Here is a 21,330-nt window from a genome sequence, read left to right as displayed (position 1 = left end):
TCTTCAGCCCCAGTCTCCTGTATAAATCTTGTTCCTATCCCTTGCTTCATTGAATAATAATAATTAATAATAAGGCAACTTGAACCATCCTCACCATAACACAATATAAAAAAGGAACAAATGAGTAGATTGCTGGCTTAGGTTTGGATAATTAATCTAGGAGCAGTGCAGACTATCTTCCTCTGTATACCTCCATCCACAGCAGGAAATCCCACTGGGCTTCTTGGAGTCACGGCACTATTAAGCAAAGGGAGAAAGAGACAAAAGATGCCAAGAACTGGTGGTGAAATGGGACAGTATCTGGTGTTTGCTTTATAGTATTCCCTTAAAGGAACAGTTGGGAGGTAGGAGTAGATGATATAGGATTGGCAAAATATTAATTGTTGAAACTGAGTGGTGGGTACATGGGCATTTGTTATAGCATTCTTTATGTGTGTTTGAATTTCTTCGATAAGAACAGAACAGAATAGAAGAGAAAACGTGTTGACAGGAGTGAGTTCCATCAGCCCATAACTGGCAGAAGATTCCTTACACTGAATGGGGAAAGTCCAAAAAGAGGGACTGGACTCTTGGTGCAGAGCAGTTGGTAGTGCCTATTCAATTCAGTCCTGACCAACTCGTTGTGACCCAATGGACTGCAGCACGGCAGGCCTCCCTGTCCATTGCCAACCCCCAGAGTTTACTCACACTCACGTCCTTTGAGTTGGTGATGCCATCCAGCCATCTCATCCTCTGTTGTCCCCTTCTCCTCCCACCTTCAGTCTTTCCCAGCATCAGGGTCTTTTCAAATGAGTCAATACTTTGCATCAGGTGGCCAAAGTTTTGAAGTTTCAGCTTCAAAATCTGTCCTCCCAATGAATAGTCAGGACTGATTTCCTTTAGGATGAACTAATTGGATCTCCTTGCAGTCCAAGGGACTCTCAAGAGTCTTCTCCAGCACCACAGTTCAAAAGGATCAATTCTTCAATGCTCAGCTTTCTTCATAGTCCAACTCTCACATCCATACATGACTACTGGAAAAACCATAGCTTTGACAAGACAGACTTTTGTTGGCAAAGTAATGTCTCTGCTTTTTAATATGCTGTCTAGATTGGTCATAACTTTTCTTCCAAGGAACAAGCATTTTTTAATTTCATGGCTGTAGTCACCATCTGCAGTAATTTTGGAACCCAAAAAAATAAAGTCTGTCACTGTTTCCACCGTTTCCCCATCTATTTGCCATGAAGTGATGGGACCAGATGCCATGATCTTACTTTTCTGAATGTTGAGTTTTAAGCCAACTTTTTCACTCTCCTCTTTCACTTTAATCAAGAGGGTCTTTAGTTCTTTTTTGCTTTCTGCCATAAGGGTGGTGTCATCTGCATATCTGAGATTATTGATATTTCTCCCGGCAGTCTTGATTCCAGCTTGTGCTTCCTCCAGCCCAGCGTTTCTCATGATGTACTCTGCATGTAAGTTAAATAAGCAGGGTGACTATATACAGCCTTGATGTGCTCCTTTCCCTGTTTGGAATCATTCTGTTGTTCCATGTCTAGTTCTAACTGTTGCTTCCTGACCTGCATACAGATTTCTCAAGAGGCAGGTCAGGTGGTCTGGTATTCCCGTGTCGTGAAGAATTTTCCACAGTTTGTTGTGATCCACACAGTCAAAGGCTTTGGCATAGTCAAAAAAGCAGAAATAGATGTTTTTCTAGAACTCTCTGGCTTTTTTGATGATCCAGCAGATGTTGGCAATTTGATCTCTGGTTTCTCTGCCTTTTCTAAAACCAGCTTGAACATCTGGAAGTTCACGTACTGTTGAAGCCTGGCTTGGAGAATTTTGAGCATTACTTTACTAGTGTGTGAGATGAGTGCAATTGTGTGGTAGTTTGAGCATTCTTTGGGATTGCCTTTCTTTCGGATTGGAATGGAAACTGACCTTTTCCAGTCCTTTGGCCACTGCTGAGTTTTCCAAATTTACTGGCATATTGAATGCAGCACTTTCACAGCATCATCTTTTAGGATTTGAAATAGCTCAACTGGAATTCCATCTCCTCCACTAGCTTTGTTCATAATGATGCTTCCTAAGGCCCACTTGACTTCACATTCCAGGATGTCTGGCTCTAGGTGAGTGATCATACCATCGTGATCATCTGGGTCATGAAGATCTTTTTTGTATAGTTCTTCTGTGTATTCTTGCCACCTCTTCTTAATATCTTCTGCTTCTGTTAGGTCCACACCATTTCTGTCCTTTATTGAGCCCATCTTTACATGTAATGTTCCCTTGGTATTTCTACTTTTCTTGTAGAGATCTCTAATCTTTCCCTTTCTGTTGTTTTCCTCTATTTCTTTACACTGATCACTGAGGAAGGTTTTCTTATCTCTCCTTACTATTCTTTGGAACTCTGCATTCAAATGGTATATCTTTCCCTTTCTCCTTTGCTTTTCACTTCTCTTCTTTTACAGCTATTTGTAAGGCCTCCTCAGACAGCCATTTTGCCTTTTTGCATTTCTTTTTCTTGGGGATGGTCTTGATTCCTGTCTCCTCTACAAGGTCACGAGCCTCTGTCCATAGTTCTTCAGGCACTCTATCAGATCTAATCCCTTGGATCTATTTGTCACTTCCACTGTATAATTGTAAGGGATTTGATTTAGGTCATAACCTAAATGGTCTAGTGGTTTTCCCTACTTTCTTCAATTTAAGTCTGAATTTGGCAATAAGGAGTTCATGATCAGAGCCACAGTCAACTCCCAGTCTTGTTCTTGCTGACTGTATAGAGCTTCTCTATCTTTGACTGCAAAGAATATAATGAATCTGATTTTGGTATTGACCACGTGGTGATGTCCATGTGTAGAGTCTTCTCTTGTGTTGTTGGAAGAGGGTGTTTGCTATGACCAGTGCGTTCTCTTGGCAAAATTCTATTAGCCTTTGCCCTGATTCATTCTGTACCCCAAGGCCAAATATGCCTGTTACTCCAGGTGTTTCTTGACTTCCTACTTTTGCATTCCAGTCCCCTATAATGAAAAGGACATCTTTTTTGGTGAGTTAATTTTAAAAGGTCTTGCAGGTCTTCATAGAACCGTTCAGCTTCTCCAGCATTACTGGTCAGGGCATAGACTTGGATTACTATGATATTGAATGGTTTTCCTTGGAAATGAACAGAGATAAATCATTCTGTCATTTTTGAGATTGCATCCAAGTACTGCATTTCAGGCTCTTTTGTTGACTATGATGGCTGCTCCATTTCTTCTAAGGGATTCTTGCCCACAGTAGTAGATATAATGGTCATCTGAGTTAAATTCAGCCATTCCAGTCTATTTTAGTTCACTGATTCCTAAAATGTCAGTGTTCACTCTTGCCATCTCCTGTTTGACCACTTCCAATTTGCCCTGATTCATGGGCTTAACATTCCAGGTTCCTATGCAGTATTGCTCTTTACAGCATCAAACTTTCCTTCTATTACGTCACATCCACAACTGGGTGTTGTTTTTGCTTTGGCTCTGTCTCTTCATTCTTTCTGGAGTTACTTCTCCACTGATCTCCAGTAGCATATTGGGCACTTACCGACTTGGGGAGTTCATCTTTCAATGTCCTATCTTTTTGCCTTTTCATACTGTTCATAGGGTTTTCAAGGCAAGAATACTGAAGTGGTTTGCCATTCCCTTCTCCAGTGGACCACATTTTGTCAGAACTCTTCACCATGACCCATCCATTTTGGGTGGCCCTACACAGCATGGCTTATAGTTTTATTGGGTTAGCCAACCAATCTGATCACCAATCCATGTGATCAGATTGGTTAGTTTTCTGTGATTGTGGTTTTCAGTCTGTCTGCCCTCTGCTGGAGAAGGATAAGAGGTATATGGAAGCTTCCTGATGGGAGAGACTGACTGAAGGGAAAACTGGGTCTTTTCCGATGGAGTGGGGGGATGTGCTCAGTAAATCTTTAATCCAATTTTTTGTTGATGGGTGGGGCTGTATTCCCTCCCTTTTATTTACCAGCGGCCAAACTATGGTGCACTGGAGAATCCCATGGAGGGAGGAGCCTGGTAGGCTACAGTCCATGGGGTTGAAAAGAGTCGAACACGTTTGAGCGAGCGACTTCTTCACTTTCAAACTATGGTGCACTAGTGAAGATAATGGTGACCTCCTTCAAAAGGTCCCATGCATGCACTGCTAGTGGACTGTATGTATGTACTGTAGTGCCTATTACAACCCTGAATATTAATTGGAAGGACTGATGCTGAAGCTGAAGCTCCAATACTTTGGCCACCTGATACGAAGAGCCAACTCATTGGAAAAGACCCCAATGCTGGGAATGATTGAGGGCAGGAAGAGAAGGGGGCAGCAGGATGAGATGACTAGATGGCATCATCAACTCAATGGACATGAGTTTGAGCAAACTCCGTGAGTTAGGGAGCCTTGCATACTGAAGTCCATGGAGTCGCAAAGAGTCAGACACAACTGAGCAACTAAACAACAACAAATTACAGTGCTCAGCACTGTGTCTGGCTCAGATAAAGCACTCTCTGAACAGGAGTCAGCAGATCCCACTGTTATTATTGTAGATGTTGTTAGTGTATCCCAGGACATGGGGGTCTAGGGGGGAAGAGGCTGAAGAAAATAGAATGTATTCAAGGTATTTAATTTGAAACTGTTTTATTTAGCCTTTATAGGTGAGATCACAGAGGAAGGTTGAGTCTTTGTTTTCATAGAATAAATTTGCCAGCTCTGTCTGAAAACTTCCACCTTTTCAGTTAATGCTGACAATGTCATGTACCCTATCAGGAAGAGAGAACATAAATATGATAGTAGGAAATTCCAGAGCAATGGAGAAATCCACTCGTGGCTCATATGTATCCTCTCTGCTTGCTCTGTCACCTCCTTACTTTGTCTCATATTCTCTCCTCTCCTTCCCACTCCACCCCCATCTCTCTGCTTATTCACTTTGATTAGACTCTATAAGACTTACAATATCTTCCCTTTGAAAAGGGCCTGGACAATGCTGTTTATATGTCAACATTTAAGAATGACTTTCATTTACTAACAGGCTCCATCTTCCCTGGTGGCTTAGATGGTAAAAGCGTCTGCCTACAATGCAGGAGACCCAGGTTCGATCCCTGGGTCAGGAAGATCCCCTGGAGAAGGAAATGGCAACCCACTCCAGTACTCTTGCCTGGAAAATCCCATGGATGGAGAAGTGTGGTAGGCTACAATCCATGGGGTCGCAAAGAGTCAGACATGACCGAGCGACTTCTCTTTCTTTCTTTTTCTTCTAAGAAACTCCAGAGCCAGCCAAGTCAAGATATTTTTTAAAAAATATAAAAGAAGACTGAGAGTTCTAAAGCTTCAGAACAGCACACAATAGACAACAGCCCACCAGCTGGAGGGCCCAAGGGTGGGAAGAGCCGGCACATACTTGATTCAGATGCTAACCAAAGATTACTGGTGGTCCGTTTAATCTGCAAAGGAGTACCTCAACAGGAGTCAGACTGCCTCTCCTGAATTTTGTTTAACCATGGAATTTTTGAGTGATGGCAGGTTGGCCCCTCCAGCCACAGCAGCTGCTCAGGCTGTGAGGCCCATTGAGAAGTGATCTGAGTGAAGGGTTCAGTTTGACGGTTTTTTTGGTTTTGTTTGTTTGGGTTTTAGTTTTGTTTTTAGCATTTACTGGCTGAGAATCCCTTCCATGTGTCTGGGTCTTCCTGGTGCAGAAAGCACATTTATTTTTGGATCATTTCATTTGACATTCCCAGCAGTGGTGAGAGGGAGGGTGTCCAGGAGTCTCAAACCCTTGTTTACAGATGAGGAAACTAATACTCAGAGAATTATGATTTTCCAGGGTCAAATAATTAGTACATGGCAGAGTTACAACTGAATTATCCAATTCTCTGCTATTAGGAGGGTTAACAATCCAGAGATAAAGACAACGTGATATACTTAATATTGCTTAGCCATGCAGTGTCTGACCCTTAGCAGGGCGTCAAAAGGATTGGAAGGATGGATAGATGTGTAAATGAGTGAATGGAGCTCCTGGAAGTTGAAAAGTGGGTCTTTTTCACCTTTGTACCCCTGGTGCCTCTAATATGCTTTGACATACAGGACCCACTTAATAAATATTTGTTGAATGAACAGTTCACTTAGGTATGCCATATACTTTCGTACCAAGACAAGAGTTTGTGAAGAAGGTTAACTTTCTGAAGCTTTAAAGAATAGAAGAGGCTGGACTTCTCTGGCGGTACAGTGGATAAGAATCTACCTGCCAGTGCAGAGGACGCAGGTTCGATCCCTTGTCCGAGAAGATTCCACATGCTGCCGGCAACTAAAGCCCATGTGCTGCAACTACTGGAGCGCAAGTGCTCTAGGGACCGAGAGCCCCAACTAATGAGACTTGTGCTGCAACTCCTGAAGCCTGTGCACACAACTAGAGTGGCCTCTGCTTGCTGCAGAGGAAACCCATGCGCAGCAACAAAGACCTAATGCAACCAAAAAAATTATTTAAAAAAAAGAAAAGAATAGAAGGGGCTGAGAAATGCAGTGTGACTGTAACTATTATTATTTATTGACATACTATTTACCACACTTTGATGTAAAAAGACCTCCCATTCATTCACATATTTATTTAACAGATATTACTGAGAGCCTGCTGAGTATTCAGTTCTGTTCTAGGTATTAGTGATACAACAGTAAACAAAAAAAGGTAGTCTCTGCTCTCATCAAAATCACCTTCTGTTTGTGAATGACATAACAAGCAACTAAATAGACAACATTATTAATACTTGGAAAATTAAGCAAGCGAGGAAAGAAGAGAGTGGTGCTGAAGGGGTTGCTATTTTCTCCATGAAGGTCTCTCTGATACTGTGATATTTGAGCAGAGACCCAAGAAAAGTGGTGGGGGTGAGTCGTGAGGTGTTCCAGGGGAAAAGCATTTCAGGCAGAGGAAACAGACAGTGCAAAGGAGCTGAGTCTGCTTGGAGGGTTTGAAGAATACCTTGGAGGCTCGTGTGACTGGAAGGGAGTAAACGAGACAGACAGTTCTGAGAGATTAAAGGACTTTGAGAAGAAGAGTGATGGTCTCCCCAAACCTTCCTTGATTTAGCTCACCCCTTATTGCCTGCATCTAAACCAGCAGCATGGCATGAGTACCAGGGCAAACAGATAGACAAGAGCTACACACGAGACTGCAGTGACCCTATGCCCACCCAACACTGGCTCCAGTTTGCTCACATTGACTACAGATGCTCATTCTAGGCCAACGGTATCCATGGCTTGCCAAGACCTCAGTGGCCATGGTTGAGTGCTGTGAGGGCCTTGGGGGTCAAGTACACCACGCCGTTTAATCAAACTGCAAATTCAGGCTGGCCATAGTCTCAGGCGGTTGGCCTCCTAGTCCTAAAATCTCTCAGGTTTAAAATTCTGTGATCTAACCTTGTAAATTTTAAATCTGTACTTAGATTTTTACTTTTTTTTTTCCAATAAAGAATAGGAAGGAATGTGTACATTAAAAGAACACTCTTTTTTTCCAATAGACTTTATTTTTAGGACAGTTTTAGACTTTTAAAAAATATTGCAAAGATAATTTAGAGTTCTCACATACTCCTCAGCCAGTTTCCTCTATTATTGACATTTTACATTAGTATGATATACTTTGCAATTATTGAACCAATACTGATCCACTATTATTAACTAAAGTCCATAGTTCATCCAGATTTCCTTCATCTTCTCTAATGTCTTTCTGTTCTAGGACACCACATTGCATTCTGTCTCCTTAGGCTCCTCTTGGCTGTGAGCTTTCCTTGCTCGGTAACTTTGAGAGTTGTTTTTTTTGTTTGTTTTTAATATGTATTTTCTTTTAATTTATTTGGCTCCACTGAGTCTTAGTTGCAGCACTTCAGTCTATGTTGAGGCATCATGCAGGATCTTTCAGTGCAGCATGTGGGATCTAGTTCCCTGACCAGAAATCAAGCCCGGGCCCCTGCATTGGGAGTGTGGTGTCTTAGCCACTGGACCACCAGGGAAGTCGCAGCCTTGAGAGTTTTGAGGAGTACTGATTAGGGAGTTTTAGGAAGGCTCTCTGTAGAAATTTGTCTGGTATTTTTTCTCATGATTAGACTTGGGCTGTGGGTCTTGGGGCTCAAGATCACAGAGGTCCCCTTTCCTCGCCTCATTAGCATCACACTGTCATCGTGGTTTATCACTGTGACATTGCCCGGGTCACCTGGCTGAGGAGTGTTTGTCAGGTTTCTCCACTGTCCCCTTTTATATACAGTACTCTGGAAGGAAGTCCACACTTAAGGAATAGAAAGTGTGCTCTCCTTCCTTAGAATTAGCCATTTCTCCAGGGAGTCCTGGTTCTTTCGATTGAAGAATAATATCAGAACCCAATATCCATTGCTACTGAAGTATTGTTGTTTCTTGGCCCTCTCAACTGACAGAGCAAGAAAAAAAAAAGAATATATATGTATATGTATATATACATATACACACTAACCTGTGTATAAATATGTACCTGTAGATATTTCTATATGTGTGTGATAAGTGACCCTATGGAATGTAGCCCGACAGGCTCCTCTGTCCATGGAATTCTCCAGGCAAGAATACTGGAGTGGGTTGCCATGCCCTCCACTAGGGATGGGACCTACGTTTCCAGCACCTCCTGCATTGGCAGGCAGGTTCTTTACCACTAGCAGCTCCTGGGAAGCCCATTTCTCTATGTAACCATCTGTATTTATGTTAAGGTAGAAACATGAGTTCATACTCATATCTCCAACTCTAATCTATTACCATATGGATTTTTCTAGCCTCCTCCCCTTACTTATCTGTACAAAGGTCTCCATGGGAAACAGCTCTGTCAGTGAGAGTGCAGTGCTGAAGTTCCTCCAGTCTTACAGATTCCATTCATTTCCAAAGCTACTTAGGTCAGCGCTTCTCCCCAGTCCTCTTCAGTGGGGTGGTTTTATATGTTTGTAATACAGTTAGTCTCTCGTCACCATATGCATTCCTTCCTGAGACCTTAAGGGCACACTTTTTAATTTACATTTTATGTCAGATAATAAGTCAGTTTATTTTAGATAATAAATTTATAGAGAAAAATCACCATGAGAAACAAAGTAGTCCCATCATACTTTCTCATTTTCCCAGGGTTGTTTTTTTTTTTTTAAGTAATTTTCACGTTATATAAGTAATACATTAATACAAGTTAAAGTCCCCTTTAATACTCTTCCAGCCCAATTCCTCTCCTAGTGGTAAACACTATTCTTCATCTGAGATGTGACGTATCTGTGCATGCTTTTCTCTCGCACTTGTAGCTGCATATATATACTGATAGAAAATGACTAATATTGCTATATATGTTTGAACATAAATGGTATCATACATGACTTCTACAACTTGATATTCTCCAGACGATTCATCTTGGTTGTTTTTCAAGTCTGTGTATGGCTTTGTGCCTCCTGAATTTCATTGCATAGAATGGACATGTTGATTACAATCCTGGGATTTTCCTCCTACTGTTACCAGCTATGCTGCAGGAACAGTCTTGTACATATGCAGTGTTTCCCCAGGAATTGCTGGGGCACAGAGATGCACATTTTAATTGTAACAGCTACTGTCAAATTACCATCAGCATATTCAAGCTAGAAAAAAAATCTTGTCCTATATTATGTGACTGAGAGGAGAGAGAAGAGGATCCAATTGCTAGTTTTTAATTTGTCTTAATGTTTCTTCCTGGAGAATAGTAACTATGGGGTAAGACCTATTGTGTGTTATTTAAAAGAACCTCATGCTGTGATGATTTCAAGCATTTCTAAAATGTTAATAGTTAATTTATTAGAAGAGGGGCAGTGTGGTAGAGTGGTCTGTCCACTCTCAGACACTGATTCTAAATAGACACTGCAGCAGTTGTATGAATCTGCAGGAGCTCCTTATTTGCTTGACAGGGGCCTGGGATGCCACAGTCACAGAAGGACCACTATGGCAGATACAAGGTGAGATTCTTCCTGGCCTCTCACAGGCTCCTGATGAGTAGGAAGTTCATGAGTTTATTCATTCAGCCTTCATGGGCTAAGAGCTGGGCACTGGGATGCCTTTTTGCCTTCCAGTTACTCAGACAGATTGGAAACACCCAGAATGCCTCTGAAGAGGTAACCACTGCATCTCTGAACCTTCCTTTCCTGTTTGAGTGTATGTCGGACACCAGGCAAGAAGCCTGGCATGGAGGGGACAGAGGTGAGGGTGGCATGCCGCTGCCGTGGGCTTGCTCACTGCAGCTCCGTCAGCTGTTACATTGACCCCCAGCTCTGTCTTGGATTGCTTCCACTAAATGGCAAGTGAGACACTTTTATGCTATCTACAGGACTGGGGGTGTGTTAAGCATCCTAAAATAATGTGAACAGTGGATTCAATCCTTCTGCACGTGCCAGATGTGCATTCCTCCCAGCGGCACTCTCACAGCCTTCTTTGCGCTCCTGGAATTATTTCCTGGATGATTGGAAGTTAGTATGGATGTGTGCAAGCTAATAACATGCTGTGCTGTCAGTTCATCAGAAATGGAAAAATTAAATTAAAAAGTTGCTCACCATGTTCCCATTCTGATTAATCAGAACCAGGTATGTGCATGACATTCAAAGAGCAGATTGCTCCAAAGAGGGTGCACTCACACAACTTATCAACCGTGGGAAGGCAGAGATGGTGCCATCTCAGGATGAGGTGAGGAAGGATTCAAACAGATATATATATTTTTTAAGGTTTATGGAGCATCTTTCATCGCACACTAATTATTAGGCGCATATTCTCCCAATAGTCCTGTAATTTGCCACAACTGACTCCAGAGTGGGGAGGGCAGAGATGGACAGGATCTGGTTGTTTCCACTTAGAGTTCTTTCCTAGTTTTTCTCAGAGCAAAGGGGATTTCTCTTATTTGATCAATGGTCAAACAGTAAACTCTCTTTTCTCCTCAACATTGTATTCTGGATCTGGTTTGTCCTGTGTAGTGGACTGAAGTGTGCACCCTAAAAAATAAGCACAAACCCTACCCACCCCCTGGCTATGAATGTGACCTGATTTGGAAATAGCTTCTGCAAAAATAATTGTGTTAAGATGAGGTTGTATTGGATTAAGGTGGGCAGTAACCTCAAGAGAAAGGAGAGAAAGGTTTGGAAAGAGGCACACGGGGAAGAAGGCCATGTGAACCCAGAGGCAAGAGATTGAAGTGGGGCCGGTGACAGCACAAACAGAGACAGGGAACAGATTCTCCCTCAGATTTTCCATAGGGAATCAACCCTGCCAGCAATTTGCTTTCGGAACTCTGGCCAATTGGAAAGAATAAATTCCTGTTGCTTTAAGACAGTTTACCACACAAAGTTTGTGGTACTTTGTTCCAGCAGTAGAAAACTAATACACCCTGTGTTTTGGTTCTCTTGAAAGAGGAGGTTTTAAACCCAGATATTCTGTTCCCATCAAAGAAAGACCCAGTCCCTCATTAAGCAATGACTTTCACTTCCAAAATCTAGCCTATTTGGCAAGTACTGCTTCTCCTGTTCCTCATGGCTTTGCAGCAAAGTCAAGTGCCAATGGGACAATTTTTTTTTTTAATCTTTTTAATTCTGTTTTGTTTTTTTTTTTTAACTTAAAAAAAAATCCAAAACAACTGACCCATTTATCCTACCCCTTGCCTCTGTTTTCTGTATTTATGAGTTCGAGGTATATGTGTGTATTCATATTTATATTTAGTCCCCTACATAGAGAAATCATATGGTATTTCTCTTTGATTTATTTCACTGAGCATAATGCCCTCAAGGTCCATCCATGTTGTTGCAAATAGCAAGATTTCATTCTTTTTAAAATTAAAAAAAAAAAATGACTCTTTAGTTGCAGCCTGTGGACTTGGTTGCCCCATGGCATGTGGGATCCTAGTTCCCTGACCAAGGGTCAAACCTATGTTCCTTGCATTGCAAGACAGATTTTTGACCTCTGGACTACCAGGGAAATCCCTCATTCTTTTTTATGCTGAACGGTATTCTGTTATGTGTGTGTGTGTACAAATATATACACACTGAAGTTTCCTTATCCATTTATCCATTGATGGATACTGAGAGTTTCCATATCTTAGCTATTGTAAATAATGCTGCAGGGAAATGTGCGTGTATCTTTTCAAGTTAGTGTTTTTGTTTTGTACAGATAAATACCCAGAATTAGAATTACTGGATCATGTGATAGTTCTATTTTTAATTTTTTGAGGCACCTCCATACTGTTTTCCATAGTGGATGATCAGCAGCACACAAAGGTTCCCTTTTCTCCACATCCTCACCAGCACTTGTTGTTATCTTTTTGATAACAGTCATTCTAACAGATATGATATCTCATTATGGTTTTAATTTGCATTTCACTGGTGATAAATGAGGTAGAGCTTCCTTTCATGTACCTGTTGCCTGTATGTATGTCTTCTTTTGAAAAATGTCAGTTCAGATCCTCTGTCCATTTTGTAACCAGATTATATGTTTTTCTGCTATTGGGTTGTATGCATTCTTAATGTATTTTGGACATTAACCCACTATCATATTCATATGATTTGAAAATATTTTCCCCATTCAGCAAGTTGCCTTTTTATTCTCTTAATTATTTCCTTTGCTTGTGGACAGCTTTTTAGATTGATGTGGTCCCATTTGTTTATTTTTGCCTTTGTTGCTTTTGCTTTTGGTGTCAGATTGCAAAAAACCATCTCCAAAAGCTATATCAAGGAGCTCACTGTCTATAGTTTCTTCTGCAGGTTCTGTGGTGTCAGGAATAACATTCAAATCTTTAATCCATTTGAGTTGATTTTTGTAGATAGTGTAAGACGTGGTCCCATTTCATTCTTTTGCATATTGCTGTCTAATTGTCCCAATACCATTTTTTAAAAATAATTTCACTTACTTATTTTTGGCTGTGCTGGGTCTACATTGCTGTGAGGGCTTTTCTCTAGTTACTGCAAGTGGTGGCTACTCTCTAGTTGTGGTTCCGGGCCTTCTCATTGCTATGGCTTCTCTTGTGGCAGAGGACTAGCTCTAGGGTGTGTGGACTTCAGTAGTTGTGGCTCCTGGGATCTAGAGCCACAGGTTCAATAGTTGTGACACACAGGCTTAGTTGCCCCACAGCATGTGGGAATCTCCTTGGATCAGGGATTAAACCTGTGTCTAATGCATTGGTAGGTGGATTCTTTACCACTGAGCCACTAGGAAAGCACCGCAACACCATTTATTAAAGAGACTATCTATTCCCTATTGTATATCCTTGGCCCCTTTGTTATAAATTAGTTGACTATGTATGCATGGATTTATTTCTAGGCTCTCTCTATTATGTTCCATTGAGCTATGTAATTTTTATACTAATACCACACTGCTTTAATTACTATAGCTTTGTATTATAGTTTAAAATTAATGAGCCTCCCCTCTTCATTCTTCCTTCTCAAGTTAGTTTGGCTATTCAGCTTCTTTTATGGTTTTATACAAATGTTAGGACTCTTTGTTCTGTTTCTGTGATGCCGTTGTATTTTGATATGGATTGCATTGAATCTGTAGATTGCTTTTCATTTTCAGTTGCTCAGTCGTGTCCGACTCTTTGCAACCCCATGGGCTTAGCCTGCCAGGCTCCTCTGTCAGTGGGATTTTCCAGGCAAGATAGATTGTTTTGGGTGGTATGGACATTTTTATTTTTTATTTACTTATTTGGCTGTGCTGGGTCTTAGTTGCAGCACACAAGATCTTCTATCTTTGTTGCAGCTTTCAGGATCTTAGTTGTGGCATGTGATCTCTTAGTTGCAGCATGTGGGATCTAGTTCCCTGACTAGGGATCAAACCCTGGCACCCTACATTGGGAGCATGAAGTCCTAGCCACTGAACCACCAAAGAAGTCCTGGTATGGACATTTTCTTTATAATTTTATTTATGTTATTTATTTTTGGCTGTGCTGAGTCTTTGTTGCTGCATAGGCTTTTCTCTAGTTGTGACAAGCTGAGGCTACTCTCAAGTTGCAGTGGCTTCTCTTGTTGTGGAGCATGAACTCTGGGGCACATAGGCTTCAATAGTTGCAGCACATGGGCTCAGTATGGACATTTTAACAATATGAATTCTTCCAGTCCGTGAACATGGAATATCTATTTATTTGCATTTTCTTCCATTTCTTTCACTTAAGTCTTATTATTTTCAATATTTAAGTCTTTCTCTTCCTTGGTTAATTTATCCCTAGATTTTTTATTCATTTAGATGCAATTTGTCAATGGAATTGTTTTATTAATTTCTCTTTCTGATAGTGTATTATTTGTGTATAGAAACACAACAGATTTTTGTGTATTGATCCTGCAACTTTACTACATTTATTAGTTCTAAGAGTTTTTGTGTCCACGTGGCCACTGAAGTACTCTGCTGGCAGCCGATAGAGTAGCTCAGTGGTGGAATGGACACATGAAGCCTATTAGTTCTGACCCCATGGCCCAGCTAAACAGTTCAGCATAGTGGAGCTGCAGCTTGAAGGTGGAGCTAGAATCTACAAACAGGCTAAACAGAAAGAGTCTTGACCTCCTCACTCTGCAGTGTTCACAGGGAGGAGGCTACAGTGCCGGGGGCCGTCCCGGTTTGTGCCAACCTGAGACACAATGGCTTTGCCACAAAGCAAAACATGTAGGCTTGCACGTACAAGGTCCAGGACTTGGGCGGGCAGCACAGTCCTAGGTTCTCTGTGGCCTCTTTCCTTCAGGCTGGTGTTTTCCTTCAAAGGATCCATTGAATCTTCCATTAAAAAAAAATCATAAAATTGTGCGATTTTAGAGCTGCAAAAGAACTGAGGTTTGATTTAGTTCAGTTTCCTACCCCATTTTATATATAATAGTGCTGTCTGCCACTTGTTGAATAATAATACCAAATATTTATTGAATGCGTACTGTGTGCCAGGAAATTTTCTAAGTGCACTGTGTATGTTAACATATTTGGCAGTCACAGCAGAGCTTTGCTGAAGGACTGTCATTATTCCCAGCGTGTCGATGAGGAAACTGAGGTGCAGGGCATAAAGGAACTTGCAGTAAGACCAACAACTGGCAAGTGGCAGGATCAGAATTTACACCCAGGTTTGTGTAACCCCGAGCCCTCTTAGCCCCCTGTTTCGCAGAGAACCCAACACAAAATTATATAACTCACTTCATGCAGCCAAAGAACAAGAGTATCAAGACCTGGGGCCCCAATGCTAGAAAACAGGAAGTAGTTCTGTATCTTCTTAATATAGACGCAACCCCAAACATGTGTGCATATGCAGGCATATGCATGCACGGTCTTGCTCTCTTAGTCTTCCAGCTCTGCCTTCCTAGTGTTTGAGGATAGTCCAGTGTCCGTGGCTGGATTAAAATGCATTTTGAAGTCACTATGAAGTGATTTCATTTGTATGATGAATGTCACCCAGGGCATGTGTGGGTGTCTGCTCTCTCGCCAGGGCCAACTGAGTGCCCAGCAGCCAGAGAAAGAATGGGGCAGGAAGACCACTACTTTCTGAAGCCACATCCTGGCCCTGCCATGCAGCGCCTGGAAGCTTGGGTTGTTGTGGTCGTTGCTGTCCATGCTATTGGGTGGGTAAAGGGTCTCCTTGCTGAGGATTTCTGCAGGGTCAGAACCCGGGCAGAGAAGCCATGTGTGAAGGAAATGTTTCCGTAGCCCAAGGTCCCAGGAGAATGAAAAGGCCACAGGGAGGAAGTGAAACAAGTGGCTTTGCCAAGTGGAGGGAACCAGGGCTGCCCATGGCGGCCTCACCAGAGTTGGCTTTGACTCTGACAGGGGGGCAGCGCCCTGGGACTCCCCAGTGGATGCCCGAAAGACACCGGCTCCTCTGAGGCAAAGAGGAGGTGCCTGGATGCTAACTCAGAAAAGGGCTGTGTTGACTCTACCCATTCAAGTCTGCACTCTGCATATTAGTGAATTAACCACCTGCACTGAGGATAGCTGCCCAGAGAAGGAACTCTGCTCCAAGGGCTGTACCAAGATCAAGATGTCAGGCTTCCTGAGTGGCGTTCAGGCTGTTTAAAGAAGTGGATTCCAGGTTTCAGACTCCAGCCCACATCTCCAGGTTTCTTATGGCTTAAGAATTCAATTCTTAATTCAACTACATTTCAGCTTTGGTAGTTATAGGGCCAGAGGACATTTAAGAGGTTATCTAGTCACCCTGGCTTTTGGAAGACTCCAGAATTTGGGACACAGTTGAAGAGGGGCTCCTTTCCTAGTCTCCCCTGCAGCCCAGTCTTTGAGCATATTCTTGGCCAGACCTTTTATGGTGGCTCTCTTTGTTCACTACTGCTTGCTGAAAAGCAGAAATCTACTTCAAAAAGCACTGTGCACTCCTTATGTAATTGGCTTTTCTGTCACTTGTGGGGTTTTAGTTTGTCCTTTGTCTGTGAAGCTGCCAAATCCTAACTCTTCCCGTCTCCACCATAAGTTCCAGGTATACCCCTGATTTAAATACATATCAGATTTGCCCAAAATGTAGTCTCATCATTCCTAGACTTAGTCCTCCTTTCTGAGAAGGTCTGGACTGCTGACCAGTATCCACTGTACCTGCTCCTGCTCCAGGTTGAGCAGAAGCCCTGGGCTACCTCTCTGGTGTGTCTGTTTTGGCCATAAGCATCTTGGTTGTAGACATCTTTGCCACAGGCACTTTCATTGCAAACATTTTCACTGCATAACTCATTGGCTGTGATAGCAATATTAAATAACAGAAACTAAAAGAGAAACATTAAAAAACCCACAGTGAAACAAAAAATGAGAATTAACAAACAAAAACAAATTAAAGTCTTTATTGTGAAATACAAAATATTTGAATACATTTTTTTTTTCTTTATTTTTGGCTGCACTGGGTCTTCATTGCTACACAGGCTTTTCTCTAGTTGCGGCCAGTCGGGAGCTACTCTCTAGCTATGGTGCACGGACTTCTCATTGTGGTGGCTTCTCTTATTGTGGAGCACAGGCCGTAGGCACTCAGGCTTCAGCAGTTGAAGAGGAGGGCTCAGAAGTTGCACCTCGTGAGCTCGAGAGCAAGTCATCATTTGTGATGCATGAGCTTAGTTGGTCCAACTAAGTTAGTGAGGTTTCCGTGTGGAAACCTCACGGATCAGGGGTGGAATCCATGTCCTCTGCATTGGCAGGCAGATTCTTATCCACCGTACCACCAGGGAAATCCCTGAGTACATTTTAAATGTGTGTAGATTCATGGAAATATGGCACAAGTATCTGATTTTATTTTGTGGGTTGTACATAAACACTTATCTTCCAAGTCTTTCATTCACTTTATTTTATTTTAATATTTATTTATTTAGTTGTGCCAGGCCATAGTTGCAGCTCTCTGGATCTTTATTTGTGGCATACGAATTCTTAGTTGCAGCATGTGGAATTTAGTTCCCTGACCAGGCATCAAACCTGGGCCCCCTGCACTGGAAGTGCAGAGTCTTAGCCACTGGACCACCAGGGAAGTCCCTTAGCAGTATTTTATACTTTGTTGTTGTTGATTATGCTCCTCATTCAGCATCACGTTTTTTCTTTTTCACTATAATTTCTTCCTTCATTGAGCGAGGTGTCAGTTTCTAAATACTAGGATGCACATTGGTGACTGAGCTGTGTGTTGCATTGTGAAAACCTCTCCACCATTGTGTATTCTTGGTATATTGTCACTTATCCCTTGACAGACATTCCAGAGTTCTACGGGAAACGTGGGTTCAACTCTGTGCCTTCAAATCACTGGAGGATTTTGCAAACTGATATGTTATCATTTTCTAGTAGTCTATAGTCAGGTTTGCCCTCTTTTATTTCACACTTTCCCATAAGTTTTATCACCGTATTTTCTATTGAGTCAATATACGCAGTGCTTCTCATTCACCATTTTAAGACCACATGTCTACTGTTCACTGTATAGACCATTATGAGAGCTAAGATTTATGCAATGTAAGAATAGGAGTCCTGCATCAGTGGAGAAGTGAAACCAAACTGTCAGACTAAACTGTCAGCCAATTATTTTATCTTCTAAGGCAAGATTGCCTTATGGCCAATAAGTTCTACGGTGAAAATGCAGCAAAGATGCTTACAGAGAATGTTCCTAGCTCCCTTCTCTAGGGTTCAGTTATTGCCATGGGGCGCTTTTGAATCCTAACCTAGGGAACCAAGAGACAAGGTGATGCCTGAGTTTAGGAAACTAGAACAACCCAAAGCCCTAGGTGGCAATTTTGTATGTGGAAGCTCTTTAACCTATAAGGCCTTCACAGTTGCCTGGGTTAATGACTGTAAAAACGACCCATGTCCTTGGAGGGAGCCTCTCAAGTCTTCAGAGGTGGGGGAGGGTCTATCCCATGGGTGCTCACAGACTGAATGTGGGAGAAGGGTATTCCCCAGAGCAAAATCAAGGTCTGTTAGTGGAAGAAGAAATGGGATGGGGTGGGGGAATGAATTCCGAAAAGGCCCAAATGCCAAACATTCTCCCTAGCTAGCCACTCCTTTTTGTCTTTCCTTAGCTTCCTTTCACTCATCTGACTTCAACTTCTGATTACCAAAGAAAAGAAGAATCTCTCTGTCGTAGTGGGGAGTGCTCATGGCCTGGTGACTGTTATAGCTTGGTCTGTATTATAGTCTCGCTCATTCTGAAAGCTGGAGGTAACATGGAAACACTGTAGGCAACCTCTCACCTGGCCTCCATTCATCATCTGTCTGTGATGTCTTTCATACCTGGAGCTGGTGCTTCTTCGCTCAATCTGGAGACTCCCGTGAGATAAACCCTTTCTCCCCATTAGCATTCCTGTGCTGCAGCCTTCCTTCTGCTCTGGACTTCCTGTTCTATTTTTGAACGGTCAGAGCCCGGACACATGCCCTGGCAGACTCAGAGCCCATGTGAATGGTAAGCATCCAGCCTGAATACCTGCCCTGCACTGAGTGCCCTGGGTTTGCCCAAGTGCAAGGTGGTTGCTCGCCTCCCATCAGTTGTCACCCTCCACCCTCCCAACCTGGCTGGCCACATTTTCTCCTCCTGCTGTCAGCTGCTGAAATGCAAACTGTGTGTGAAGAGGTGTTTCCTTGCCTGGGAGATTCCAGAGTTTACAGGTCTGTGCTCTGCCTCTCTGGGGTGCCCTCAGCAACCACACCAGAAGGTGACTGAGGCCCTGCCTCTTGGGAACAGTGAGTCGAGCTCACAGTGTTGCAGCTTCCTTAAATCTTCTTCAGTCCTGTCCGCCCAGAGGGTGGAGGCGGATTCCAATTTCTATGGGTTTTTCTGATCACTTCGCACATGCCAGGTGGCACACAGGAACCCAGAATTTGGGCCACAGACTTTCTGTCTCTAATCCAAACAAGAACCTCTGCAAAATGTACTGCACTTCCTGTGGGTGCTCGAGCTGGACCCATGTGTGTAGGTGCCCACGTGAATGTTCTTCCCTGTGAGTGGTGTCCTGCTACAGATTACCTGGGAGAGCATGGGGGCGACCTAGCTTAGGGACAGGACTCACTCTAAGAGGTCAGCTTGTCATTGTATCTAGGTCTGGTGCTTTGTTGTTGCTGCTGTTGTTTTAAAAGGGGTGCTATGCTTAGTCGCTCAGTCGTGTCTGACTCTTTGTGACCCCATGGACTGTAGCCCGCCAGGCTCCTCTGTCCATGGGGATTCTCCAGGCAAGAATTCTGGAGTAGATTGCCATGCCCTCCTCCAGAGGATCTTCCCAACCCAGGGATCGAACCCAGGTCTCCTACATTGTAGCTGATTCTTTACCATCTGAGCCACCAAGGAAGCCCAAGAATACTGGAGTGGGTAGCCTATCCCTTCTCCAGGGCAACTTCCTCACCCAGGAATCAAACCGGGGTCTCCTGCATTTCAGGCAGATTCTTTACTAGGTGAGCTACCTAGAAAAGGGAAAAGTTTCAAAATGAGAGTTGTGGGATCAGCTTGGGTAATAAAGAATTTTTTTATCAGATTTAAACTTTACCTCCCCCCATGTCCTTTCTTTCACCATGAAAAGATTTTTAATGCATGATGACATTAACCATTTCATGGTTTTAAATCTTACAAAGAAAGAATTATTATTTTCAACTCCTGATTTTCAGTTACTTATATTCTTAATATTATAAAAAATCTTAGAGATTAATGACAAAAGACATATACTAAAGAATGGATATGAATATGCAGTTCATAAAAACAAATTCAGGTGACCAAGCATGAAAAATGTTCAACCTCACTGATAAATATTAAACCAATGTTTTTCACTTATGAAAATGGCAAAAGTTGAGAAATTAATAGTACCCAGTGTTAGTGATAAAGAAAGGAAACAGACTCTATGGAGCTGATGGATATGTAAGTAGGGGCTCCCTTTCTGCCAGGCCTTTGACTGCATGTATCACGGGCTTGCAATTAAAATTTCTTCTTCTAGGAATTTATATGAAAACATATATACATATGGAAATGTGTGTAAGCACTTACTTAAAGGACATTCACTACAGAATTATCTATAATAGTAAAAAAATTGGAACCAGTAGGAATGTCAAACAGTAAAGGCTGTTAGACTATGAAGTAGACCTCTAAAAATGTTTTTTAATATTTCATGACAAAGAAATTTCATGATAGGAAAAAAAGAGCATTTAACAGGGAAGCCCAGTAGATTTTACAGAAAAACCCAAATGATGTTTTTGGCCAACACAATATAAAGTGCTCAGTACAGTCATATTTTTAAAAAATATGCATGTACTCATATCTTTAAACAAAAAAGTATAGTAATTATGGCTAATTTTTATTTTCTTCCTCATTCATACCTGAATTTTCTGAATTCCTTATTACATACTCAGAGCATGTATAATTAGATTTTTTTGTCTTAATGAACAGAGAACTTGATAGCAGTGCCAGAGTTAAGGTACCTGAGAACCTACTTTCATTTTGGAGTTTTAAGGATTTGGATTTTTTCTGGGCCAAAATCTAAAAGGATCAGAAAAGAATTGAGCTCTCCTGCAAAGCAGAGTGACTACCTTCATAAAGATCCCCAAATCCTGAAGGGAATAAGGAAAAAATGAGGTCTGTTCAGGTTTTCATTTTGCCACCTGGACCCATTCATTGAAAATATGAAGGCTAACTACTTACATGTGACAGTGGGATTTTAATTTATGTAATGGAGCTAGTATTATTATTATTTCTTTATCTTTAAAATAAAAAGCCTTTAAATTCTACTTGTATCCCCTTCTCCTAATTGAAAAGCATACTTGATGGTGGTTTAGAGATGGCATCATTGTTCCCTGAGGCTCCCTTCTTCCTCTCCCACATCCTGTTTCTCCTCCTTCCTCCTTTTTGGGGAAAGGAGGGATCCCTTTTCCTTACCTGTGCCTTAA

At 42.1% G+C, this 21,330-nt stretch overlaps 1 protein-coding gene and 1 non-coding gene across 5 annotated transcripts in view; both read left to right on the top strand.

Annotated features, from left to right (window-relative positions):
• ATXN7L1 (ataxin 7 like 1) overlaps positions 1 to 21,330 on the top strand; it is a 252,909-nt gene that overhangs the window by 145,799 nt on the left and 85,780 nt on the right. The window lies entirely within an intron of this gene.
• TRNAC-ACA lies at positions 5,036 to 5,109 on the top strand. Its single transcript has one exon. It is a non-coding gene; the product is annotated as a tRNA-Cys (tRNA).

This window comes from Cervus elaphus, chromosome 18 (genome assembly GCF_910594005.1).
Source record: "Cervus elaphus chromosome 18, mCerEla1.1, whole genome shotgun sequence".
Taxonomy (NCBI): domain Eukaryota; kingdom Metazoa; phylum Chordata; class Mammalia; order Artiodactyla; family Cervidae; genus Cervus; species Cervus elaphus.
The sequence above is the reverse complement of the archived record's forward strand: the minus strand, read 5'-3'. Positions and strand labels throughout refer to the sequence as shown.